The following is a 24,722-nucleotide window of genomic DNA, read 5'->3' as shown; positions in this document are numbered from 1 at the left end:
AGCTCTAATTTAGGCCCATGGCAAACATTACACTTAAGACGTGATTAACCAGTTTATAACATCTTAAGTAGTAACCCACCCACACATGCATACAATTAAAGGCGTGATAAAACAGAGAATAAGTCATAAAATTATTACACAAAATACATGTAATAATTTTGTGGCTTGTTTCCATCATGTCTGAAATTGAACACATGGCTGGTGCACTCCCAAGTTTGGGAGCCGCATCAGCTAAATGCGTCTCCCAGCCTCAGGAGCACACTGGAGCCTTGAAACCTTTCAGGGCTCCGGCATGTTTCCACAGCTTGGAGGGCCAATCAGTAGCCTGGCACTCCCAGCTGCAAGAGTGCACCAGAACATTTCAACACCCCCCACTTCAAGGCTCCAGTGTGCTCCCCTGGCTAGGATTGCTAATCAATTGACTAGGACTCTCAGCTCCATGTGCACTGGGCAACTGCCTTGTTCCTTGCTAGTGCCTGGGGAGCTTGAGGTCACGATACCAGGCTTCCTCTGCCCTGGCAATTGGGCAAAATTGGGATCCAATCCCTGATCCCACACTCATGTCCCTGTCATGCATGTATGGCATGGCAGGAGGGATAATCATTGGGATTAGGGATCAGATCCCGTCTACTTTTTAGCTGAGTGTTTGCCAGCGGCCTTAGTGACAGATTCTCTAAACCTCTGCTCCCATTAACTGATACCTTTTATGTGCTGAGTTTTGCCACTCAATCTCATGGACTTATACCTCCACTTAAACCCTCGTGTATTAAAATACTTTACAGCGGTGGGTCTCAACCTTTTGCACCTTACGTCCCACGAGCCATTTTGTCAAAAAACCCTGGTCCCACCATGATAAAAACAAAACCCCACTTTTTCCAAGAAGTGTATTTTTATGTTTACATGCATTTTAGTATTATATTATTAATGGAAATTTTCAACTGAATTGAAGTCCCACTTAAATGACCTTCACACCCCATCAATGGGACATGTTCCACTGGTTGAGAAACACTGTTTTACAGGAGTAATGGTAGCATAAATCCTATTTAATTGTCCCATAGAAATCCATGGAAAAAACCATGTGGTACTTAGTAAATACAAAGGTGTCAGAACAAACACCCCAGAAAGGAGGAATCAGGTAAAGACATAGTGATTTCTGTCAGGTTTCTTGTGAGTCCACAAACCCAGCTAAGGTACACTACTAAGGTACTGCCTGAACAAGGTATAATTAGAGAACAAAGGTTTATGCCAGCTTTTGTAGCTATTCAATTTATTGGATACTTTCGGAGCCCCAGAGAGAGCAGGATATGAAAAGAATAGCTTGACAGACAGCAAGTTGGAAGAAAAGCAGTTTTGGTCCTTATCCAAGCAATGTGGAAGCAATTGAAACTTACCAAGACAATTTCCATAATAGTTTTGGGTGCACAACAGCAGAAGAGAGTGCCATAGGTTCCAGTTTATTGGGGTCCTGGGGTTACACTTCTTTCAGAGAGTGAAGGATGTTTCTCCTATTTCAGTCTTTTATAGAGTGTTTATTAGAGAGTTAATTGATTCTATAGCATCTATAACCAGTATTATAGCAATGTCAAAACATTTTAAATACGTTTTTCATCCTCACCCCCAGTTTTAGCAATTTCTTGGTCGGATCCTAAGGGCATTGCTGCTTTCCCAGAAAATTTTGCCTATAAAACTAACTTAAAAGAAGATTATTCCAGTGATGGCAAATCCTACAATGGTACAGAGTAAAGCTGCTGATTCCTTTGGCATTCCTTTCCTTTTTGTCAGATGAGGCACGGCCTGTTAAAGAAATATGCAGTGAGCATCATTTCTGTCTAGCCAATTTCTGGCTGCCATCTTGGCCACTGGAGTACGTTGGTTAACCAGCAAGTTAGAGAAGGATGAGCTCAGCATGAAGCGATGGGATGTCCTCAGAGGTAAGATTTACATTCTTTTTTGCTATTCCACCTTTACTCCCAACTACATCACATGCTGTTCAGACAGACGCTAGACAGACAGACCTTTTATGCTCATTAACTGAATTGCCTCTTCACCTCTTGTTTTCCATTCTGCCCCCATGAGACCTGTCTGTACTAAGTGGATTTTTGAAGAGTATATAGAGTATATATTGCCAAATCCTTCCAGCAATCCAGCTAGATTGCTGCAACAGTCAGGACTCCATGACTGACTCCAACATTATGACAAAATGCACAAAAAGCATTATTTCACAACCTATATTCTTAATTGCTGAACTAAACTAAGCAAAAATTAAGGAAAAAGCAAAAATTAGCAAAGAATAAATGATATTTGAACACAGGCATAGCAAGCTCTTGTGGTGCCCTGGGCAGAGTGCCAACCACTGGAGAGTGGGGTAGGGGAAAGAGTCTGGCCTGCCCCAGCTCTCTCCACACTCTGGCAGCAGCTACTCCACAGGCTCATACTACTGCAGCTCAGGAACAGACCTGCTGAGCACTGAGTGCAGCAGGGGGTGTCAGAATGCCCCCACCCCCATCCCAAGTCTTTGCTGTAGCAGGTGCAGCCTATACCTCCCATTCATAGAAGCTAGGCAGCCCTACGCCCAGTAGTGTATGGGGAAGAGGAGTTGAATGGCGTATCACCCCACCCCAAGATTTTTACCATGCCCATGTCTAGGAGGTGAGGGGGAGAAAATAGGGTGCCACAGGCAGACCCTGGGATCCCATGCCACAAGGCTGCTGTCAATATGAAGTAAGCCTGCCCCTTAGCTGCAGCAGTCCTATGACATGGGCTCCCTACAGGCTGCCCCTCATATCCTGTTTGCTTCTCCTTGCCCCAAATACACTACTGAACATGGAGCTGCACCCCCCATGGCAAATCTGGCAGGATACCATTCCACTTGACTCCTCCCACCACTGAGCTGTCCGACTTCTATGTCTGGGCAGTGCAGGGCTGTGCCTGCCATAGCAAAGATACCCAAGGTGGATAGTCTGGTGCCCCCTCTAAGTCAGTGCCCAGGCCTAGTGTCCCACTTGACACCACCTGCCCACCCCACCCCAAGTTATGCTACTGGATTTGAGCTCCCTACAAAGCAAATACCCTTGATTCCTTAGGCACTACTACTTAGGCATTTCAATAGCCAAGTATTAGGTCCCTTGTTCAGGAAGGCGATTCAGTTTGACCAGCTTATAGCTTATGATCCCCTACTTAGTGCAACTCAGCCTGAGAGGATTTAAACCCACAACTCCCACTTCCTAGGAGAGTTTCCCAGCCCGCAGACTAGAAAATATATTCTCCACCTTGCCTGTTGTTGAAGCTGGGCCACTGAGCAGCCAACGATACAAGATTTATGGGGTCAGAAGGAGAACAAGAAACAAACAGCATGCCTCTCTGCCCCAGTCCCTGCTGCCAAGGTTATTTCTGTTGTTTAGCCTGTTTAAATGAAAAATACATAAACAACCATAGCAGCAGGGATCGGAACTCAGACTATTCCTCTCCCAGGAAAGTGCCATAAATGCCAAGGTGAACCTGGGCATGTCATCTGAATCACTTTGGAGCATGAGGTCCTAGTGTGGATACCTAAGGATGTCTGCTGTCCAAAACGAAAATGCCTCAGGAACCTATTAAATTTGCTGCTGGTACAGGATCAGTGTCAATGGCCTCTTGGACGTTAAGCTTCTACACTACATCTAAGTCCTACTTAGGCACCTACAGAATCTGTTTGAATCCTAGGCAGATGGCAAGAGATTAGAAATTCCTCTAGTCTTAAAGAGGAGAAATTATTTTGTGTAATTTTGGAGCGGGGTTTGCAAAGTGTATGCACAAGCAGTACAGCACCATATTTATGCTTTCAACAGTGCATCTGAAAAGAAAGCTATCACCTACGAAAGCTTATGCCTTTCTGAATTAACTAGTCTTTTGGTGACACCCTGCCCTGCCTTCTGCCTGACCTGACTTTAGGCTAGTATGGCTAAATACCTCTCTACATCTTTTCTGTGCAATGCTGAATCAAGTTTATCAACTCAGTGCACACTGCCTTTAATATCCTTCCCATGCTGCTGTATTAAACAATGCATGATGTACATATAGCAGTTGCCTAATACACCGTGCTCTGTTTCTTCCTCTTAATGTATAGTGTAAATATCCTCTGATGCATCTTTGTAGCACAATACATTTGTGCTGTGGTAGAACTGGACCCCAAGTGGAACATCTGTTATACACGTAATGATAATAAAGAAGACCAGGCCAGAACATAATGTTGTGAGCAGAATACACATAAGAGTTAATTTACGGAACAGATACTTTAACAATTATAAAGAACAGTTTCAGGGAAAGTGAGGTAGGAATCAGTCTTGAATTCCAGTCAATCTATCTGTCTCACCTACCAGCCAAACAACAGGGGCCACATTTTTTTCTTTGACTTTTGCAACTAGAACCTTCAACTCTTCATCCTTAGTTAGGTTGAATTAACCTAAAAGGACATTTCCAGCTGTAGTTATGATGTTCAACAAGCTTGTGCTATGCTTCCTAGCCCTGCAGTTGATTTGTGATCTCCAGAAGCTGACATTAACATAAAAGGAAAAAGGAGAAACAGACAAAATGGTGGACAAGGCCTTCATTTTGGAAACCAGAAATTAATTCCTTTTATCAGTCTTCAAAGAGTCTAAGTAGCATGTTGTCTAGACACACGAATTTAACAGGAAGGCTCCCTGCAGACTATGAACTCAGGAACCACATAAAGGAAGTATGCACTCACTGCACCTTCTTCAGGACAGCTGGTGCCCCAAACTCTTTAAAAATTGTGGGCACATTTGCACAAGATGCCAACTGCACAGCAGCTAAATAATGCTGTGCAGTAGCATGCACAGTATTATAAGGCTACAGTGCAGAAGAGTCACTTAAAAGACTGAGCAGTAACTCCAGTTACTGCACATTATTTTAGTACTAAACTTGATTAAGTACTAAACAAGCACTAAATATATGTGCAGTAACCATTGAGCAGTAGCATCTCATGTAGATATGCCCTGTATCACATGATCCTTTCACCCAGGCTGATCCCTGAGGTTGGGGAGAGCTTTGCCCCCTGCTTTTTCATAATTCAGGCACAACTGCAGTCCTAAAACTCCCTGGATGGAGGGATCTGAATGACCCTGAACATGAAAATGATGGCAAAAGAGATGGGAAGTAAGCCTGCAATAATCCTGCCTTTTCTCAATAGAGTCAAACTGATGCACAGTGGACAATAATTGTAATATATTTCAGCAAGGTGCAGTGGGCAGAATCCTACAGAGCCCTAAGGGAGATTTAAAAGAATTATATCCACTCCCCAGAAAATGGAGCAGCTATGCCTGTCAGAGACAACTGAACCCTTTATTAGTCAGAAAAGGCCTCTTACAAGTGCTCATCATTGACTCATTCAGTGCTTCTTCTACCCATAGTTTAAACAAGTGACTGAGATATTATGAATAGTATTTTTATAGAGAACAGATTCTTTTTCCAGTTGGCATAATACTGAGTAAGCACAGTTTCTAGAGCCCAATATATTTCATGCAGGGAGAAAACTGCCTGGTAATACATGTAACTGCCTTACATGCAATACAGACCACAGCAAAGCACATACAGCATGTGATAGTTTGATTAAAGTGAACACCCCAGCCAATAAACTGAATTCCTAAACCCGTAAATATTACCTAAGCTAAATATATGAAGAAAGAAATGCAGAAAATGGATCTGACAAGTCCTTGAACAGTGTTTCAGCGTCTCATGCCTTGAAATCATTTTCTCATGTTGAGACTGTTATTTGCTCTAAAATGATTCTTATGTGAGGGCAAATTCAGTGTAACCTTTCCCACACGCCTGCTCTGCAGCATGTACATGGCTTAAAGAGGAACTTCCATGCTCTGGAAAGTTGTCTGGTTTATCTAATCTACAAAAACTAAACTACATTACCATTCACTTTTCACTAAACTACACAATCATTCACTTCTCTTGTTGTTCTCCATGGGATTTGCTAATTATTCAAGCTAATTCTATTGAAAACAAGCTATTTTCCTTTTCAAGTCTATTTATTCCTCTTATCCGGGGTGGACAATTATTTGGGCTGGCGGACCACTCAATGAGTTTTGGTGACTTGTTGAGGGCCACACCTCTCTCTCTCTGTCTACCCCACTCCCTCCCTCTCAGGGCTGCAACCAGCGGGACACCTGAACCATCTGGAGCTGCAGAGCACCCCACCCCTGATGCCCAGTGCCCTGCCCCGGCAGCTGCCAGCCATGTTCGGTCAGTTGTGGATGCGCTTGACAAGCGCTGGGTCTGGACTCTCGGGGCAGAGGAGGGAAGTATGCTACAGCTGCAGGTGGATTCATGCTTCCACTTCTGCATCGGTGTCAGCTCTGGCCCAGAAACAGAGAGACAGAGAGAGTGCCCAGCACACCGGAAGCAGCCCCAGTCATCTGGCATCATGTGGCTGCCAGAGCTGGAGCAACTGCCCGTCCACTGGATCCATTCACTGGGTGGGCCACATCTAGCCTATGAACTGTATTTGCCCACACCTGCTCTTATCTAATCTTTATCTGAGGGTTTAGTGATTAGGAGCTACATCTGACTGTCAGACACAGTCCTAATCTGGGGATAGATGAACGTCCCAAAACAGTTCTCAAGCTTTTGAGGGTATAATGAGCAGCATTACCCTTCAGCACAGTGAGGCCCATCCCCTGTGAGTTCATTGCTGTGAAGTATGGGCAAGCCACTCACAAGTGGTTAGGTTGCACCATGTTTGCTATTCATCACTGCCCTCTATGGGGCAATTTTCCCTCAAGTGCTGTGTCCAGACGAGCAAAGGAAATAGCACAAATTTGTGCCACTGCTTTGTGCCACAGTGCATGCCCCTGCACATGCCCTTTGTTGCCAGTCATGCCCAGCTCCTCCCAACTCCTGGGAGGCAGGCAGACGGGGAGCAGCACGTGGAGGTGGTAGAGCAAACAGCCCAGGTCTGCCTGCTTCCCCATCTCTGTGCGCTGTGGAGCCCCTACACTGGGGCACAGTGCACCTCAATACAGGGGAGCAGGCAGCTCTGGCCTGGTGCTCCCCTGTCTCTGCGTGTCTCAGCATGGGGGCTCTGCTGTGGAGCACCCACTCTGAGGCAAGTGGAGACAGGGGATCAGGCAACCCAGAGTTGCCTGCTCCCCCACCTCCACATTTGTCCTAGCCCTAGTGCATGCTATTTTCATGTGCTTTACACCTCTTTTTTCCTGGGGGGGGGCTGTTACTGGGAAATCCCAGTAGCAAATTTTGGCCCCGCACTGCAAACTGGCAGTGCTATGCATGATTTAATGTGCAATGCATTTGGTTTGTGCCACCACAAACCACACGTGCCTGCAGATCTGGACACATCCAAAGAGACAAAGCAAAGGAGCATTTTTTACGCAAATTGAAGAACAAAAATGTGGTCTTCCTTTACCCTGGCACAAAGTGTGCAAAGGACAGAATCCTTGTTCCTTGCCATTCCCATGTGCTAACATTTTGTCCTGGCACTTTATAGAGGTCCTTCATAAAGCTCCAATGCTTATATAAAGTTTTGTAAGCCTGCCTCTCAATAGTCATTCTCCTTCCTAATGCAACCAGATCAGTTCTGTTCCCACTACAAAAATGTCATTTTACTCTGGATCCTTGGCCAAGATATATCCTCTTGGGAGCTCTCAAGTGTTGGCACATTTTCTTCAGGATTTCCTTAGTTTATGTACTCAAGTCACAGACCTTCCTTGAGCCAAAGTTACCCCAGAATGCTCTGACTCCCTCTAACCCCATAGGGGCATTGAAAAAATGTCAGATTTAAGGACAACAGTTGGATCAGCAGAGAGAGCCAAGACTTGAAAGTCCACAAGTTTCATTTCAGGGAGGTAATTATCTGAACTCATCTTAGCATTTAAAAAAGAAAAGTTCAAAATTTTGAGCCAAGGTTCATGTTATTTGCTATTTTTACGTAAGTGGTTTGCCCATCCCTAGTGGATTTGTGATATCACAATCGTTTCCATGCTGGCAACAGCCTGCAATGTCATAAACCCAGACTTATGACTTCACTAAGCTGGACTCTGAAGGAATAAGCACTAATTGAAGAAGAAATAATTTAAGTAAGAAGAATTCAGAAAGTAGATTGTGGCAAAACATCTTTCTATTTTGCATATATCTTCCTTCTCTTCAAGTTTACCCCCAAGTGAGAATCTTCCCTTTAAGCCTGTAGATCCCTGACTTGCCTTACCAAAGAGAAAGGCATATTTAGTTTAGAATATTAATGTAATGGAAATAACATTCATACTCATATGGAGAATATCACCACATGATCTTTTGTTTTAAATGAAGTCCTGCTATTGTCTGATCAAAAGAAAATCTGTTATCTGTGTTATCTGGTCTTGCAAAGGTATGATTGATAAGGACCATTTGTGAAATCAGCACAAGCAAGCACAAAACTCATAGAAAATATCTCTCTCTATCTCTCTCTCTCTTTTCCATGTAAGTAACCATGTAAGTAACCATTTCAAGGAGAATTTCTAGAAGCAGCTTACATGCTGTGGGATAAAAGGGGTGCTGTGAAAAGAAGGATTTTCTTTCAGTATTCAAGAAATTGAGTTGCACTAAAAAAATACCTCCTATGTAACCTGATGATGCTGCATAAATTATCTGTGCCCTACAGACTCTTTAAAAAACAAAAACTTTACTTTTTTGGTTGATTTCACTCTTTCTGAGTGTTGCACACATAAGTAAAGTGTCACCTTACATGAAGCAGAAAAGGTATTTTGTGGTCATATTCTTTCTATTGCATAGGGAATGCAACACTTCTGCAGAAACAGCCCACCAAGAAAGATTTGTGATTCATTATTCTGATATTCAAGTATGACAAGCAGTACTTTTTGTTAATTTATTTTTAAAGCAAATTATCACTCGTATTACTGCAGAAACAGATCATAATACTGTGTCCTATAGGTTACAAAAAGTATCCTCCCAGGCTTAGAGGAGGATAAACCAAGAGTGCAGTCATTTCTGTGTTCCTAAAAACTGTAAGAATGTGGTATGCAAAGACTATGACCCCATAATCCAAGGAAACTATTAACTAGGATTTTTTTTTACCAATATTTTCTCACCACTTCTAGCATCAGGTCAGGTCCACTGCTGCTACCAACTTTTCAAGCAATGTTATAGATAGGCTGCCAGCTAACTGCTATGACATATAGCACTATTCAGAACATTTTAAATCAGCCTGGTGCTCACAACAGTGATGGCAGCTGGTGGTCTACTAAAGCTTCTCATAGAAATGAACCACAGTTAGCGGTGGTGAGAAATGTTCAAAATTTGCCCCAGATTTATACAGGTAGGAAAGTAGAAGTGGTAGAGTAGCAGGGAAATATCCCAACCTCAAATGAAAGGTGCAAAAATAACTAAGTTCTAGTCACACCAAGCAAACAGCCTGAGTACATTTTAACATATCACATAATTGGCCCACCACAGCCAGAAGTACATTTATTATAATGTGTTCTCTTCCATATAGCTCAGTGTACTAAATATTTTGCAAAACAAATGTTTTGATTGGTGAAATAAGGAGGCAAAACATTTCAGATGTCCCAATATGTTTCCAAGACATGATCTGAAAGACTGGAATTGTCCCAGTAAAATTAAGATTTATTATTGCTTTATTGGCACACCTTTCATTCCATGGACTAATATAAATTCTCTTAAAATAGCTGCTGAGTGCACAAGCCTGGTGAGATACTAGAGAATATTTTAGTTTTTGAGATGGCTCAATGAAAAGAAACCTATTTAACTGGCCATCAATAACTGCTGTTTATCAAGTCCTAATTAAAGTTACTTGGAAGCATGTTGTGTAATGTACTGCTGTTCAACCTTTTGGCTGAATCAGGAGTAGGCTAAACATATAATAAACCACTACTGGTAGCAAAGAGAAGACAGGCAAACTACCCAGGGCTGTATTAAGACTAAGAAAGGATAAGATACTATAACTGAGAACAGTAAAAAGTTTGCTTAAAATACTCCACTGAAAAAGACTAATCAATTGATGGATTCCCCCCCACAGGAAAGCTAACTACACTGTGTGGGTTAACTACAATTACAGGCTGCTCAATGACAAAAAAGTTAGGAATAAGTGCGCAAAAGTTGGTTGCTCTTTAAATAGCAAGGGAAGTTGCTTCACAATCTTCAGTGATGGAGAAAAGTGGTAATGTCTCGACTGCCTACCTACCAGAGTTGAACGCCCCAAGGAACTAATGAAGAAGTGGAGCTAAACCATTGGTTCAACTACCTGTGACTGTGGCACACTGCCTCAGACTATGCAACACCTGCTGCAGTGGCCGCTGCTTGAAGGCACATGTACAATGAAAGGCAGTGTCAACGCATAGGGAGTGCATGGGGATGCACATGCACCCCCTGAGAGTGCTAGTGCACCCCCTGACAAGCCACACTCCCTGCTTAGGTGATGGACAGGGGGAGCAGATGGGAGCACTGGTGTCCCACCTGCAAGCGCCAACCAGATGAAGCACTGTGGCCATTTCTGGGAGTGCCGCAGCCACTTCCAGGAGCACCCCAGCCATTTCCTGGGTGGCGAGATTGGCTTTGGAACCCCCCCCAGTCAGTGAGATTGGCCACAGGGGGACTCTCCCACCCCCCTCAGTGAGAGTGGCCACTGGGGGGGGCATGTGCCCCCCCCAACTAAGATGACACCAGTCACCCATGATGAAAGGCCTTGCAAAGTACAATAAGCAAGCACAAGCATGGGTAACAAAATAGTCCAACGTGGTGTCGAGACACGAGAAGAAGATATGATGGAGACAGGGTACAGAAAGTGCTGTTCTCTTATGAACCAAAGAGTCTACATAAGGGATTTTTCCAATCTATTCTAAGCTGTAGCAAAAGAGCCACACATCATTTCTCTGCTCTTAGCTGAACCAAGATCAGCTATTCCTTCTGTCCTGATAAGGATTTCACTTTTCTTGCATCAGTATCCAGTCCCTGGCCCTGTATTTTCCCTGAAACCCTCACTAGTGTTGTAGAGTGTTGCAGGCCCCCTTGTCAGCAGCAAGGGGAGCTTGCTTGGCACTCTGTTTTCCCCTCAAGGAAAAGCCAGAGTTGTTCAAATGAATTGAACTCATTCCTAGCCCTGAGTGGCCACTCTCTAAATAGGTGGTCACTAAGTGCTATGATAAATAGAGTCAGAACGGCTATGATCTATTTAGAAAGGAGGCTCTGTTATGAATACAGAACTTCTATTTACATCTTGAATTTATGCTTAAAAACTGGGGCTCGTCATGTGGGACTCTGTTTAATACAATCAGCTCTGTAAGATAACACTAGCATTCACCAGCAATTGGTTAAACTCCATGATAGACATAATACTATTTTTAATAATGCTGAACTCTGTAGGAAAAAAAGCTGTATACTTTTAAGAGTTTTGGTAAATAATGTGCACAGTGAACCTCCAACAAAGAATAAGGCCCTACTTGTTTTAAGGACTAAATATTTAGTCAAAGTTTAATCTAGTTATCCAGTGCTTCTATAGACTCCTAATACCCTCTCCTTGTTATGTTCTATCTTTGTCTTGGGGTGGCTTCCCTCCCCTTTGTCAGCAGCCTCTCTCTTTGTTGTTTGCAAGAAATCATAGCACCAAGCATCACTCTCACCACAAAGAGTTGTTCTACAGTGATATATCCAGAATAGCTTGACTGATTCTAATTTAAAGCAGGTAACTGGATTGCCATTCATGCCAATGAAAACCTACCTGGCCCAAAGAGCCAAACCATAAAACAGGTTAAAAGGAATCTGGACACAGTCCATTCCTAAGGATATGAGATATGCATGCATGTGTGTGAAAACAGTTTAGTCAGCAAACAGTTGACTCTGGATTTTTTAACCACAGTTGGTTTATCTAAGAGCCTTCACAGACTCTCTAATCTAGTTGTGTTATGCAGTCATGTCTACTACAACTTTATAAGGCAAGTGTAGTATTCAGAGCAAAACAATTCTCACTTTCTGAATCACCGTGATGTTTCTGGTGCACTGTTGGCTCTTTCCTCTGCCACCTGTACACTCATCGCTTAGTCAGAAAACAGAACAGACTAGCCGACCAATAGTACAAGTTCAGAAAATCAAAGCCAAGCAGACGATGGCGTGGGAGGCTGAGCATGAATTGTAACAGGACTTCTGACTAACATGCCAGCAGGGAAGCATACAGGAAGCTATGTAGAGTCAGGAAGGACACTGCCCTGGTGCTTCCTTTCTGCCACTTCAAAAAATATCAACTAACAGAGCTGTTTAAAAAATGCTTTGGACAGAGCCTGACGTTGACTCTTGGCCTTTGCCTTATATTATCTTACCAAAAAATAGAAGGAAGGTACTGCAAGTGGATAATACTTACTCTTAAACAGGATACTGTGAATAATTATTGCAAGACACTACATGTTAAAGGCTTTCTGGAACAGAAGGGCTGTTGATTCAAAATAAGGACATGAATACAGTTCATAAGACTTTTATTCTTCCTTGAAAAACAGTGGTTCCCTAAATTCCTTCCTTGAACTGCACCTTTCCCTTTATACTGCATTTATATATTTTGAAAGTAGAATCTCAGAAAACCACAAGTCATCACGCTGTGTACAGTGTATGCAGTTATTTACATGGCTTTTAATTGTGCAGTTCAGGGAGGCTGTGCTATCTGCTAGTAAGATCTACCCTAAACATAGTCAGAGCCACCAAATTTCTGAGAGACCTTGGGCAAAGCACTTGACCTCCTGGTGCTTCAATTAGTCCCATCATAAAACAAGGTAAAAAGCAGAACCCTAATGAAAAACAGATGCTACATTTATAGGTGAGGTATCCTGGATAAATAAATTACACAAGTACACACATCACTCTTGCACTTCCCCCCCCCCCCCCCCAGTTCTATCCTAATATTTTGGTACTAACTCAACCATACCTTTGCATGGCCACATGACTGAATAGGGAAGACTGAGTTTCTACAGTGCCGATATATAGTTATACAAAAGCTCTGATCTACAAATGTAATGTCTGCCTGGATAAAATTCAGGGGCTTAACTAAGATTTAAATCTCTCATACATCTTCCAAACCCACTGCAGACAGGTAAATTTTTATGTAACTGATTTAAATTGTGTTTTAAAATGTAATATAAAAACATTGTTTAAATATGAAACACTTATCCGTTCAAGAGACACCCAGCAGAATTTAAAGAAGCATGAAGAGCTATTCACTTCTCAGGAAGTTTTAGTTATCATATGCCCCTTGTTTTGAAACTGCTGGGTTTGACCATTTACATTTAACTCCTATAGTCATTAATCATTTTGAGGACAAGGCTGAAGTTACAGTAAGCTATGTCCTTTCACAACTCATTTTTGGTTAAAATTCAAGTCTTGCACATGATTTAACATACCACTGCAGGAGAGAGGGAGACAGTCATCGGAGCTTGAAAATCCATACATAACAAATTAAGTGCCAAGCATGCATTGTTAAATTAATTAGCAAAAACTTGCACCACTGGATTTATCATATTTTAAGGCTGAATACAGATTCCACTTCTAAATTCAGGCTACCTGGGGGGAAGCTTGAGGAGATATGAATATTGTCCTAGCAACTGGATCCCTTACAAAGATTCAGACCGCAAGCTTAAAAATATTTCTTCATAAATTCTGGAATTTGGGGATTTTTGATGTACATCGACTGCACTACACTAGCTTTCTTTTAAATCCTCAGTGCCTTGGGAAACACAATGCATATGTATCAAAAGGGCCACCTAAGTGGCCATATGGAATACAAATTTGTCCTTGCCCACCTGCCAGTAACAATGGAAATTCATGCACCTTCTGAGAGAGATGGATAAAAATTCAGGAAAGGACTTGAGGGATTATCAGAATTTTCTCCCTAGGGTTTGAACATGGAACTGCCACTTAGATCAGATGGGCTTTTGCTTAAAAAATGAGGATGGAAATGGATTTGCACTTCTTATAAAGACTAAAGCCTCTGACATGAGTTAAAGCTTGCATCCTGGGTACAATCAGACACCAAGCCAATTCATGCTTACGTTATCTGTAGAGCTGGGGGTAGAAAAAATGTAAGTAGATTTTAGGTATCTTATTAGAACAGAAAGTCTTAACACATGAACTTTCTATGTGTTCTTAACCAAAAGGTTGCTAAAAAATATGAGTTTAAACAGTTTGATGTAGATTAACCAAGTCTGAGTGTAATTAAAGTTATGAATACAGAGAAAAATATGAAATTTTATTAACTGTAAAAGGAATGCAGGTCCTTAACTGCCCAGCAAGTTCACAAAGACAAAGGAGATCAGTTTACAAGAGTTAAGTAAACACAATATTTTATATTACAGTTCAAATGAATCCAATTTCAACAAAGCAATGCAAGAGTCTAAAAATTGGTTTACCATATTGAACATTTTTATGAACATTAAAATCTATTACATTACTCTGAAGTACAGCTACCAAACAGCCAGAGCTACATAAAGAAATAATTTGTTTCTTAGGCCCGTGGTCAAATTGCTTCTAGCCTCTTTGCTTTTCACAGACCTGGTAGGTTCTCTGCATTTATTTTTATGCTAGTATATGTTGTGCACATTGTATTCCATACATTTCAGGGCTCTATCCAAGGCTGAATTTCATCTGTTATTGCCAATTAAACTCTCTAGAAACTTCAGAAGTTAAGTAAGAGATAACAGAAAATAAGTGGCTTACTGCTGAAGCTCTGCAAATGAATGAATTCATGATAATATACCTCAACTTTGACCGAGAAGGACTTTCTCCAGAAAGTTTTCACAGAATGTTCCAGGAATTGTTTACTCTTTCATCAAAAACATCAAAACAATCAAAATATTTTTAGGAGTTGTCTTTTTAAAATAAATTTTACAACATTTTGACAAAACGAGAAATTATACTTGTAAAACCATACAATTTAGTTGAAAAGCCATTTTACACTGAAAAAAGCTTTCCTATATATAGTCACCTATGTCTGGTCTTCATAACTATTCAGTCACTGGTTACTCTGCTGAGGCTCCTAAAGCAGCTTTCAACTACTGCCAGTTATGGTGATGGTAGCATTTAATTCCCACAGATCACCGTGCTTGATTTTAGGAAGTACTGAGTAAGAAGAACTATTAAGCATCTCTCAGAACTTCAATAACATAACAGCCTAGGTCATGTAGATGTTATTTGTATATCCACAGTGATAGCTAACCCTTTGAGGGAAAATAAGGGCTCGATTCCATAACCTGAGATACAAGGATGTAGCCAATGGTGGACCGAGAAGGGGTATAGTACAATAATACTTGTACCCTTTCAGACCATGTAGCCGAGAACTTTAAGTCCCCAAGACAGATAAGAATCTACCCCACTGTTGGTGTCCCCTTCCTTCCCCTCCCTGCTCAGTGGTACATCCCTTCCTTTCCCATTCCTTTGCACCCCTGCCCCCCAACCCAGCACTACTGCTGTCTACATCTGACCTGGGGGGCAGGGGGATCTCAAGAACCACTCCTGCCCCAAGCCAGACAGGCTGCACAGAGAACTGGGCTCATCCGAGGACAGTAGCAGTGGTAGCAGGTTTCCCCTTCCTGCCCAGTACCCCCCACCACCACCCAGTGTTCCCTGCTAGCCAGGGAGCAGGCTGTGCCCAGCTGACCCTTGTTCCCTGCACAGCCTTCCCCACAGTAGCAGCTGGAGCAAGATAGCAGTGGTTGTGGCAGCAGGTGCATCCTCCTAAACCTGTCCTGCACCCAGAGACATAAGTAGAGAAAGTAAGGGAGGAACGGGAGAGGAGGTACTGCTGAGCATGGAGGAAAAGGGAGCAAATGCTGAGATGGGGTAGTGGGGCAGGGACAGAATTTTCACCTAATTCAGGGACTTAAAGGTGCCTGGCTGTTTCTCCGATAGCATGGTTGGCCCACCCACCATGTGGGGGAAGGCTGGGACTCAGGGGTACTGGCATCCTGCAATGTCAGTTGCTGGTTCCTACCTGACACACATAATATTCAAATCTACTTCCCACTCATACCTGTAAATATCTATCTACTTGACTCGTCAGGGTCTCTCAGATCTAAATAGTTGTACTTCATGGCTGATATATCATCTTCTACAGGACTGTAAGCATTATCAGTTGTCAAAGTTTCAAATTGCCTATGCTGATATTGCAGTCAGTAGAAAGCTGACTCAAAACTATAACACTCCTCTAAGCTTAATTTAAAATGGTGAGCCAAATTCAGCCCTGAAATATACTGTCTGCCAGAAGTTGTTGTCTGTGGTGTAGGGCTGGTCCACAGGTGAGATGAATGGTACATGGCTGGCCACATGGACCAAATTGGGCCCGTGGACCAAATTGGGCCCATGGACTCCCCTCCCTTCCCCTCCTGTCGTCTCCCACATGCTGGATCTGGTACACATGGCATTCACTCAGCCAATCTGGGACCCGTGCTGCATGTGGTGCCCACCCCAGAAGTGGTAAAGAAGAACTGCAAATGAAAGGCTGTAAGCCCTATTGTGATCTCAGAGCTATATGTTTAAGTCCCACTTTCTCCAATAGGAACTATAAATCTGTGTGTCTGAGGACAGAATTTGCTCCTGTATGTGTATGCAGCATGTTTAACTTCACTTTAAATTTTAAGATCCAACTAAATGCTGACTTTGCCAGTTAGCTCAGACCCCACTTCATTGTACCTGGCACACAGTGCCTGGACTTATACATTATATAGATGGCAGATCTATCAGGTAAGCCAAAAGGTAACCTCCCTTTAGTCCAAGCCAGAAGATGTTATGTTAAGCTTATCTCATTTGGGAGTCACTTTGGCATATCTTACACTGAAAGGACACATTGTGAGAAATGAAGTAACTCACTGGCATCTGAATCTGCTATGATAAAGTTACTCAGTGTAAGAAAGAAGAGAGTTACATGCACAATGTGTCCAGAAAAGGAAACGCATGGTTTTGTTCCTTGCTGTACAGTTAATCTTCCTCTCCCTTCCTTTCCTTTCCTTTCCTTTCCTAAGGCACTACTAAAGCAGACTTGGGACTGGCAGACTGCCTACCTATGCAGCAAAAGCATGGCTAGGACAGGATTCATGACTGAAGAAGCTTCAGGGGGATAGCCTGGTGACTGCAGGTCTGATTTAATTGGAAGAAGTTCCAGAGTAAAGATGATGGTGGGCTGCAGCTGGACTGAGTGTGTAGGTATGAGAAAAGGACTGAGAGAACTGAACCCATGCAACTCCTACACTCTGGAGCAACTACAAACTGGAAGCTGTTTGCTCTGGAAAGCAGTGTGCTGGGGCGTGGGAGTAGCAGGGAAAGACGTTATTCCTAGTAAAGAAGGGCGGGAGCTGCAACATTTGGACTCAAGTTTTGAATACCGCCGAAGTTTGGATGTGTGTGTGTAGGTTTCATGTTGCAGTTCAGGCCATTTGTATTTCCTGCAGTACTAATAATAATAATAATAATAATAATAAAACCTTTTAGCAGCACTAAATCTGAAAGGCATTTTGGGAGAGCTGGGTTAGAGGAAGGAAGCAGAGAGGCAGCATTAACTAACAGGATAATTTTTTTGCAGGAATGATAATTAATAGGACAGCAGCAATCTTAGATGTCCATACATATGTATATCCAACAAAAACAAAACATTTGTAATTCTCTCTGAGCTCCCCTACTTCCAGTCTATCCATTTTTCCTCTTCTACAATCTCCTCTCCTTCTCTTTGTCTCTTTCTGTCTCCCTCCCCTACTCTTGCTCTCACCCTGCCTGCCTATCATCTTGCTCTAATTGTTTCCAGATTTGTGTGGGAGGTCAGGGCCCGGGAGTGCTGCTTCATGCCAAGTTTATAAACAGAGCAGTGTTTCCAGATGGCCACTGGCTCCAGCCTGGCTAGCAGGTTGATTGGGACCAGAATAACAACAGGTGGAGAACAGACAATGAATTCCTTGACACTTATTTTACTCCCCCCTGTTTTCTCCCCTGATCCCTCCTCCCCATAGCCACCACAGCTACCAGCAGCACTACCAGCAGATCTCCAAACTATTGAAATTAGGGGGTGCAGAGCTGTAAAAGAAAACAAGTGATTTCCTCAACTGAAGAAACAGAAGGGCAGGAGAGGTGATACAAGCTACTATATCACTGCCATCCATTATTGCTGCTGTTAATTAAGGTGTCCTACCCCACTGCACTACTGAAAGAGGCTCTTGGAGATCAAATATGAAGAATAAACATGATACCTAATATAAATAAAGAAAACATAAGATTGATTTAATAGTGTTTCGTAAGCAGCTGTGAACTTCCAGCTCAGGAGGCCACCAAGATCACTTGCAGCAACTATGTCCTCCCCCCAGCCATCCTGTGTTTTATATAGAGGATCTCAAAGGCTCTTTAATTTTCCAGACAGGGCTATTTTTCCAGAGGCTTCAGTTTTCTAGCTCCTTTCCCAGGCTCCTGCACTCTATGATATCTTTCCCTTCCTCCAGCTCTTTGTTTTCTTCCCAGTTCTTTATACAGAATTCCCATTTTTCTCATTTAAAGCTATTTATAGAAATTCTGGGGGCAGGGAAAAGAGGTTCAGTAGGATAATATCAGCACAGTTTCCTTCTTTTTTCCACAGGTAACTGCTGTATACCACAATGCTACTCCAAGTCACTGAATATAATTTGTGGCTTGTAAGAGACATTTGTCTCTTACAAAACTGTACTATCTTCCTACAAGATCCAGGACAAGGCTCACAAATTAACCAGGAGGAGACTGCAATTTTGGGCCATGGACCAGCCCAAAGAGGCATAAGAGGTCCTCTAGTGTCTACAGAGGGAATGTGGGCAGATCACACCATGCCACAAATTCCCAAGGTGCAGAGGTAGAGTGGAGAAGAAAGTCATGGTGGGAGTGATTTATTAGGGCCACCTCCATGTAGGCTGTTCTCATGGTTCAAGGGAACCATGGGCAGTAGCTATAAGTTAAAGTAGCTCCTAAGGAACCTGTAATAACTACATAGGTTCTTGCTTCTGGGAACTGACTCTTTTTCCCAAGCAGCTATGGCCTAGAGAGCCTGTGTCAGTTGTGCTGTCATGGTGACCAAGAAGCCCAGCTCATGGATGTCCCTTGCCTTTAATGGATCATCAAGTAATGCACAGATTTTATGACATCCATAAGCTATGTAACTGAAACCCTGATCTTCTATGGAAAGGTCACAGAAAGTAGAGAGAAGCACTGAGTGCTCCAAGGGTACTGCACCTCTGCTATCCTTAAGAAGGACAGCTAGCAAAAACACCTTAACACTTGCTACAGTGATCAAGAAACTTCATAATTTTATGTGAATTAATTAATGAGAATAAATAAACGAAACTGCCATACATCCATCACCATAACAATACTGGATACATACAGAGGGAGAACAGGGTGTAAAATTTATCTCTGTGCACCACTTGTGTGTCTTGTGGTGGATCCTTTTCTGAAAGGGTCCAAATTTAAATTATGGTGAATGCACCATAAATAAACCCATAATAAACTATTAAGATTGCCTGATAAGAACTGCTGACTTAAATTTACTCCATGAAAATTCAAAAGCTTCAATATGTTATCCAAAACAATGTCTGATAATTATCAAAAAATCTAAAGATGTATATTTGTTCAATTTGTTCTCATCCTATTTGATGAGCCACACACACAAATGGAGACATTCAAAAGTCACCACTGGAGGTCTCAAGCTTAAAGCAGAAGAGCAATTTTTCCTATTAATGTAAACTGACTGGTAAACAAAAGCAATTACTTACAGGAGTAAGGCACATAAGTTTTTGTTCATTCATTTTATTTTTTATTTTTTTACTCACAGCTTTTCTTTCAAGTCTGCATAGGTAAAAATATGCCATTGGGTTTGTTCTATAAATTACTAACAATTTCATTTTTGGCAGAACAACTTAAAAAAGAAGGTACAAGAAAACGAATAAAAGTTAAATTTGCTGCTACTCAGAAAGCTTTTCTACAAATGTGTGTGAAGAGTGAACATATCACTTAAATATATTTGCTTATATTTGCCACGAAAAAGACTTCAAATTCTTGCATATGAATACCTGGAGATAGTACTTATGGGTTTTCTTGATATCAGCATCTTGTTAACAAGTTTTTATTTTCCTGAAGAAATTTCTTGATTAGCATTGTGTCATATTTTTATAATGAAAGAAGTTCCACATGCACAAATGAATGGAAAACCCCATAAGTCCAGCTAACAATGTAGTTCCTTACAGCTCAGTGTCTCAGAACAACAAACATGGGGCCTAATCCTGATGCTTAAAGCGTAGCCTGGGTACACCCAGGGGTGTGCCCTGTCCACAAGTGGAAGGGATGGGGTGGTCAGGTAAGATTGCTGTGAGAGGGGCCTGCCACCTGGGAGCAGTGCCCTCTCTTCTCTATAGAGCCAGGCTGAAACAAAGTGCTTAACTATATACAAATGTACTGCTACACAAAAATAAATATGAATAAGATGCATTAAATATTTACAGTAAAATTAGTATGTGACACCATATACAATAACCTGCAATCAACACATTGTATCACTTTGAGGGACCGCAAAACATAAACTGGGTGATTCACAGCATAGGCAATAATTAACCCTCCCCCCTGCACAAAATGAACATTAACACTCTGGAAGAGGTAAGTAAAGGCATCAACACAATAAACATATATAAGTATCAACTTAGATAAACCCAGGTAAGTTGAGGTAGCAATGCAATATTCCGATAACAGGCAATAAACATATATAGGTAATGAAGACAGGTAAACCCATATAAACCCCTTAACATCTACAGTACGAAGCAATCAATCACAACATATGGGGGTGCACTCAATGCCCCACAGGGTGTTCCCTGGAGCCCCTCCCCTTTAGGGCCCTGGGATGTGGACATGCCCCCTCTCACAATGGAGGAGGGTGGAGGCTGCAGACCCTCCTCTCCCAAGCCCACCTCCCCTGCGGGACCCACTTTCCCAGCAACTCACGCTCCCACTCTGAAGCAGCCAAGGCTCACCCCCTGGTGGCCAGTCCCACAAGGGCCTCTCTCCAGTGGTGCCTCCAGCTCCTTTCGATGCACCCAGGGCACTCCTATGGGAGTCAAGCCCTTACAGGCTCTGGTTCCCCAGTCTTATGCCAGGGGTCCTTCCCTTCCCTGGGCCCTGCTCTGGGCACCAGGGCTCTTTTAGTTTAATGCTGAGCACACTGCAGGACTCCAGTTACTTGGCCTAGAGCCAGGGCTAACTTGAACAACCTTGACCTGCTCTTGGGGTCAACTCTCCCTGCACCAACCTGCACACCGTGTGGGGCCCGAGCAGCCTTGAGCTGCTCCCAGGGCTAGCTCTCCGTGTACCAATCCATGCACCACCCACCCAGCCACTTGACAAGTTTGCAGGCTCAAGCCGCCTCAAGTGGCTCCCAGAGCCTAAGCACTGTGCACCAATCCACAAACCGTCTAGGCTCAGGCGAGGTGCCAAGGACGGTCTTCTCCAGAGCTCCTCTCTCCTTGCCATCCCTTGCCGCATATCTCTCAGCGTGCCAAGCACGCTCTCCTTTTATACACTTCGGGGGTTCCACCCCAAGTCTGGTGGACCTGCCATGCTGCAGTCCACAGTCTGGTCAGGGAGCTCCTCTCCTCTTCCCTTCAGGAAAGAAGTGGTGCCTGCTTTCCCCCAGCTTGTTTCTGGTTGGTGGATTGGCTCCACCAATTGGAATTGAGGATTCTTGAGCCCCTGGACACGTTGGAGCTTGATCGGATAAGTCTGTCACAAAATCAATGCTTAGCATTTTTTCAAGGTTGGGTTTATAAAGGGTTCAGAAAGGGTGCATATGTTACGCAAATATACACATTCAAAGAATTTTTATGTGCCAAATTATTCAGCCTTGCCATTTTTACACTGAAAGATAATATTCAATACTAAAACTATGGCAATTCTTAACCCTAATTTAGATGTTTCAGGTAATGTAACAAAGTATCCAGAAAATTATAGGATATATTTATTCTGGTTTCCTTATTGGTGCTACCATTTTAGCTATTAGATAAGTCAGTAGAAAGTGCCTTATGTCAGTAAAGCCATGTAATCATTACCCTTAATTTTATCATGTTCATTCCTGGATCCCTTATGGAATTCTAATGGAGTTGTGTCCAAAACAGGACTTCAGGTGCGCTTCAGCAGCGGGTGTTTTGAAAATAGAATGACTTTGTACATTTTAGGATTAGGTCTGTTGATCCACAGAAGATACTGGTTTAATAATGTGATGATTTAATCTTGATTTTTTACAGCACAGAAACATATTGCATCAAACCAGAAAGCTTAATAATAAAAAAGACCTTACAACCAAAAACTTTTAATGATATTTTGACTCAACGCCATTCTATATTTCTAAGCAGGCCAGTGAATGCCAACAAAGTTGCAGCACAAGTAATGATCTAATACAAGGAAACAGGTATGCATCCAGGCAGAACAAGTCAGCCAGGCGCCTGGGGCAGCTGCAATGAACAGAGGCAATGGCAGCTGCCACCATACCGCCAGCACAATTGTGCAGCTGCACCAATTTTTACAGCCCCAAGTTGGTGCCCAGGGCAGCTGCCCCATTCATCCACCCCTAGTTGCACTACTGAATATGTCTAAGTAGCTTAGGTTCTCTCTCACCCTAGAAGCAATATAGAGAGAAACTGAGGCTTACAGATGCAAAATCATTTTAAATGTGGATGTTGCTGAACATTTAAACTCTAGGGAGATTGTATAAATGCTTCCTGAAATATACCTTATTTAGAAGTGAACTGCATAGCTGAACTAATTTTCTTGCAAGAAACAAGCTAGGCTTCTACTCAAATAACTTTTGAAACACCTCAGACCAGAATGAAGTTATTTTTCCCTTCAGGAACTTGGCAGGAGAGTGAAAAGGCTAGTGTGGAGGAGGTGAGAAATGCCATTTCTAAATGCTGAAAAAAGCCAAGTAAACTGTCTGTGGTGACAACCTAAATTCAGTGACAGTGGATTATTTATTGTGTTAGTTTAAAACTTCTGCTATGCAAACTGATGACACAGGTACTTCTAATGGCTAAAGATGAGTAAATATTCGCTTGTTTCAATTTAATTGTGTGCTCATGCCTTTGTAGAATTCATTTTTCACCAACATGCAGGTACAGGAAGTGACATTTATTGTCATGCATACTTGCATAGGTCTGGGTACAGTGAGGCTTAAGACCTGATGCAACCACTGGCTCCTACTAAAATGTATGTACAACAGAATTCTCTGCGCTTTGAAAAGTATCCAATGGTTATGTAAATTAGTCCTCCACAAAACCGGACATTAAAACATAGACTACACACACTACAGTATAACAGAATTACAGAGATCAGGAGTTTAAAACCTGCAAGATCAGCCAGTTCATCTCCCTGCCAGGAAAGGACTGTTTCCTTTAGTAGAGCCATTTTGTCCATAGTGCTAGGAATGCTGATGTAAATTTGTTGGACTGTACTAAGGAGTCTACCTAGAGTAACTTAAAGAAAGATGAACTTACTGCATTAATATCCAAAGTAATAGGCAGTAAAAGCATGATCAGTATTTAGCATTTAACTTAGTGTAAACTATTATTTCTTTAGTAGTACTTTGATACAAGTACCACTGCGATAATATTTTAAAAGCTTCATTACCTAACATTTTTTTCAATTTTAAAGGTCTGTGTAAAGAAGTTAAATGGCTATAAATGACAGCTGAAAGCCAGAATTATTGAAGGAACTGAGAACAATAGACACATGAGACACGGAAAAATCAGACATTCGACAGTGAAGTAACATCCTGAGTCCACAGCTCAATACAGTATTATTGAGCAAGCATCCAAAAACAAGCTTCATTTCTCCAGCAACTTAGAAATCTTATCATCCATTCTCTGTTTCTTTCCTGGCAGTCTGAGAATTTTAACCCAGTATTTTCTAGACTCATCTAGAAAATAAATGTTTTATGTAAAGTTTATCTCAACCTTGTGATTCTGTGTCCTACATATATATATTGCATACACACATACTATACAGTACTATCTCTTATAATCCAATTGTACTAATAGCAATGAAAGTTTAGGGGGAAAATATTCAAAAATTAAAATAGTAACAAGTTATACTGCCCTTTTCTACACACCAGTTGAAACTATATTTTAAAAAGCTGTTCCAGCATGGTTTTCCAAGCAGTTAAGACATAGATTATTCTTCTGATTACCATGCTAGCTAGGATCATAATGTAAACTTACCATAAAGGAATATTTTATTGCATAGTTATGCAGAAAGTTATCCCTGACTATAATGTCCCTGGAAGCCATACTGTAATCAAGCTTCCATTAAGCATTTTTTGAAAGATGGCATTCTTGCTGCTATAGTTTGGACAAGGAAGATTTCTTCCTTCACTTGTTAATCACAGGCACCATTTCATTTGCAGTATATAAGGATAAAACAATTGTGTAATTAGATTTTGTGCTGCATTTCAATAAAGGAGGCAGGGAATTACTGAAGATTTGGATAATTTATTTAAAGTGATATTTAAAGTAACACTTTTCAATAAAGTGGGTGAAATATGTGTTACCCTTTATCTAATTTCCTGCTCCTTTTATTAGTGATTCAATTTCTGCTCTTTTCTTTGCAGTAGGAAGTGGTAGTTCAGTAGTTCATTGGACCAAAAAGTAATGTAATATCTTGAATGTGTTGTTGGA

At 42.0% G+C, this 24,722-nt stretch overlaps 2 long non-coding RNA genes across 3 annotated transcripts in view; one reads left to right on the top strand and one right to left on the bottom strand.

Moving 5' to 3' along the window:
• The window catches only part of LOC149869217 (uncharacterized), a 212,095-nt gene that overhangs the window by 136,258 nt on the left and 51,115 nt on the right, over positions 1-24,722 (bottom strand). The window lies entirely within an intron of this gene.
• LOC149869218 (uncharacterized) lies at positions 1,747-24,722 on the top strand. Its single transcript, XR_016441088.1, has 3 exons — positions 1,747-1,931; positions 17,028-17,208; positions 23,701-24,722. It is a non-coding gene; the product is annotated as an uncharacterized LOC149869218 (long non-coding RNA).

Source organism: Crocodylus siamensis, chromosome 3, assembly GCF_052110815.1.
Source record: "Crocodylus siamensis isolate JL-2025a chromosome 3, ASM5211081v1, whole genome shotgun sequence".
In the NCBI taxonomy this organism is placed as follows: Eukaryota; Metazoa; Chordata; order Crocodylia; family Crocodylidae; genus Crocodylus; species Crocodylus siamensis.
This window is presented reverse-complemented; position numbering and strand designations above follow the sequence as displayed.